The sequence below is a fragment of the Leiobunum rupestre genome, chromosome 4, assembly GCF_980474605.1.
Source record: "Leiobunum rupestre chromosome 4, qqLeiRupe1.1.hap1, whole genome shotgun sequence".
NCBI classification, from domain to species: Eukaryota; Metazoa; Arthropoda; class Arachnida; order Opiliones; family Sclerosomatidae; genus Leiobunum; species Leiobunum rupestre.
Genome location: NC_143387.1, coordinates 16,001,977 through 16,005,704, shown reverse-complemented (window position 1 = coordinate 16,005,704; position 3,728 = coordinate 16,001,977).

Genomic DNA, 3,728 nt, shown 5'->3' with positions numbered 1-3,728 from the left:
GTAGCAGAACGGATGAACAGGACTTTAGTAGAGGGAGTACGAACAATACTCGAGGACACAAAATTGCCGCAGACCTTATGGGGAGAAGCAGTAGTATGCCAAGCGTATTTGATAAATAGACTACCTCATTCAAAGATAGATAAAGAAGTTCCTGAAGAGCGCTGGTCTCGCAGAAAACCATCAGTTCGACATTTGAAAAGATATGTCTGTTTATCATTTTCATACATTCCGAAACAACAGAGACGGAAATTGAACCCGTCGAAAAATGGGTATCATGGTTGGGTACGCATTACGTACAAAAGGTTATCGCATTTGGTACCCTACGGAAACAAGAGTTATCGAACTGAAACATGTTCGTTTTGATGAATTTAAGCTCGGAATAGAAACTTTAGAAGGAACCAAAGAGAAAGTATTCCACTCAAATGAGAATTGGCCAGAAATACATGAAGAAGATGGAGAGCAATTGGACCAAAATGAAGTAAAGAAGAACGAGCAAGAGAACATTAACGAGGAGCAACTAATTCGAAGCGTGAGCATGGAAGAATCAAACAAATCAGATACTGGTAGTAATGTCAGTGAAGATGAAAATTTGAATTACCAAGGCCTCCAAAAAGGTTAAACATGCAAGAGTGGAAACGAACAGAAACAAGGAAAACGGGAGATCGCACTGATGTGTATTTTAAAAAGGAAAATATAACACTTTGATCGACAATGATGTTATAAACACTACAAGGGGAGTGATGAAGTATATGATCTCACCCAATTCGATTTCAAACCATCAACAAAGAAGAAAGCTCAAATTATATAGTGTCATTGCCTTGAAATACCCACTTCATATGATGAAGCCATGAAGAGTACGGAAAGTCACAAATGGGAAGAGGCAATGCAAACCGAATATGATATGATAAAGAAAAGAGAAGTTTGGAATCTGGTAAAAAACCCAAGGATAGAAATATTATAGTAAGTAAATGGATACACGCCATTAAATGTAAAGCAGATGATACGATCGCACGTTTTAAAGCCCGATTAGTAGCACAAGGGTTTACTCAACAATTTGGTCAAGATTTCACTCACACATATGCACCAGTTGTAAATTTCACGCTGTATCTTACTGTTATTTGCTGTCACAATGGGTTGGATGCATAGACATTTATACGTCAAAGGAGCCTACCTGTATGGCAATTTAGAAGAGGAAATATTTATTGCACAACCGAAGGGATTTGTTGTTCCAGGGAAAGACAACTACGTCCGGCATCTACGAAAGGCAATATATGGATTAAAACAAAGTGGGAGGAGTTGGTTTACGGAGCTAGATTCCACTTTGCTAAAACTGGGATTTCAACGACTAAAATGGTGTAATTGTATATACACTTTCGGCATAAATGGAATCGTGTTAGTCTATGTAGACGATATTATTATCTTGGCAAGAAATTCAACCATAATGGAGGAAATAGTACAGACGCTAAGTATGAATTTCGAAATAACAGACCTCGGAGAACTGAAGTATTTCCTTGGTATAGAATTTGACTGGCTTACAGATGGAAAAGTGAAAATACACCAAGAAGGCTACATTACAAAAATTTCAAAAGAATAATATTTAGCATCAGATCCGAGCATTAAAATTCCATTATCACCAGGTGTATCATTAACAAAAGAGACGGTACACCAGATGGAGATCTTGAAACACCATACCAAAAATTCATTGGAATATTATCATATATATCTCAACGTACAAGACCAGATATCGCATTAATCGTTCGAACTTTAGCCCGGTTTTTGGCAGCACCTGAACAGAAACATTATAGCTACGCCATGCGTGTGTTGAATTATGTATGCTCGACCATCGATTAAGGGACTATTATGCAGTAAATGCAAATAATTGTCGACTTCAAACACACTCCGATGCTTCATTCGCCTCTGATGAGGATGACCAGAAATCCACCAGCGGACTATTCATTCATATACGGGGTAATCCAGTGTGTTGGAGGTCAGCGAAGCAAGAGACTGTCGCATTGGCAGGTATCGAATCCGAATATAATGCTCTTGCAGAAACCGCCAAAGAACTTATATGGTTACAAAATATCTTATATGAGATTAATCCATTGTTTAATATTACTAAAGACTTTCAGAAACCATTATCGAAGTGTGATAACCAATCCGCGATATGTTTCTCTGAAAATCATATTGAAAATAACAGAACCAAACACATAGATATAAAACACCATTTTGTTAGAGATAACCTAGAAAAGAAATTGTTTAATTTACAGTTTGTACCTACTAATGATAATCTAGCTGATATGTTTACTAAATTATTACCCCGACAAAAGGTCATGGATTTTTGTATGAAAATTAGATTAATTTAAACTTAAATTGAATTATCAAATTACGGGAGTGTTAGAAATAGAATATTAATCTGTTAATTTGTTAATTAGTACTTACCTTTGAGTTTATTAACCTTTAATCTTAACCAGAATGAACCTTAGGGTGGCGCCATTCTAAATATTAACTAATGACACATTTACTAATGTTGTAGGCTTTGAGGTGTGCCATTGTGTGAGTTGCACTTGAGATGATTGCATGTGTAGGATGGCCCAAAATGGGTTAGAGTGTGCAATAACTGGTGGCTTTACCGGGGAGTTGGGGTCCGGCTCTTGTAACCCATAAGGGCGGTGGCGCACTGGGAGATGTTAGCTCTGATCAAATGGTCCTATCTCCACCTCCGACTTCGATCAGGTTTGGGCTGGATACTGTGCTTCGGCGCAGGCTAGCGGAGAGGGTCCGTGCAAACTGGTCGCCTCGGCGGATTGGGTAGCCTGCTGTGGGGCGGCGAGCCTCCGTATGAGGGCACGCCGGACCCATCTCCCGGCCTTTTGGACTCCCACCGGGATCTCCGGTGCCAGCTGTGCCGGGTTATGCGGGCTGCTGTGTGCTCGTCGTTCCCCATTTAGGAGTTCTCTCCAAAGGGTTTGACTCTTTACCTTCATAGGTAGGGTGTCGGCTGGAGTTGCTATAGCATCCACTCTTAATCCCACTGATGTGTGCGAAGTGGGGATTGGTTCACCCGTTCCTGCACCTTCTGCTGGGTTGAGTGGCTTGCGTCAAAGGTGCGACCATCAGTAGTAGGGTTCTGCTACCCATTACTGATTATTTTTGGATAATATTTGTTTCTGGATATTATCCAAATAAACAGTTTATTTTATCCAAACGCCGACCTCTAGTATGGTCTCTGTTACTAGGTACACCGGGCTATAAATTCTGACAGACTGTGTAGGATGAGCTGCCCCAAGTATCTAATATGTATAACATAGGCCTAAGTGGTCACTACTAATTCAACATGTAAATAATGATTGATATTTTAAACTTTTACTTTAACGGAATAAATAATAATAGACCTGTTACTAGAAATCAGGTTGGATTTATCCGCCTACTTTCCAACATTTTTGAAATTCAATGAGCTTTAACGAACAAAGCTCTTAGCTTATTCTTTATGGATTATTCAGATAGATCAATAAACAAATTCATTATCATTTCACCAGTTTTGGAGGGGGAGTCTTTAAGTTTACAGTAGCAGAAGAAGCATTTAAGTAGTAAAATGCTTAGGCCTAGATATTTTTAATTTTACCAAAACTATTAGATTTTGGTTTAGCTAACGTTATTGGTAGGAAGAAAAAGAAATTGTCCATTTATCGAACTCGTTGTTTTAATCCTTACAAAAATATCAAATCTAA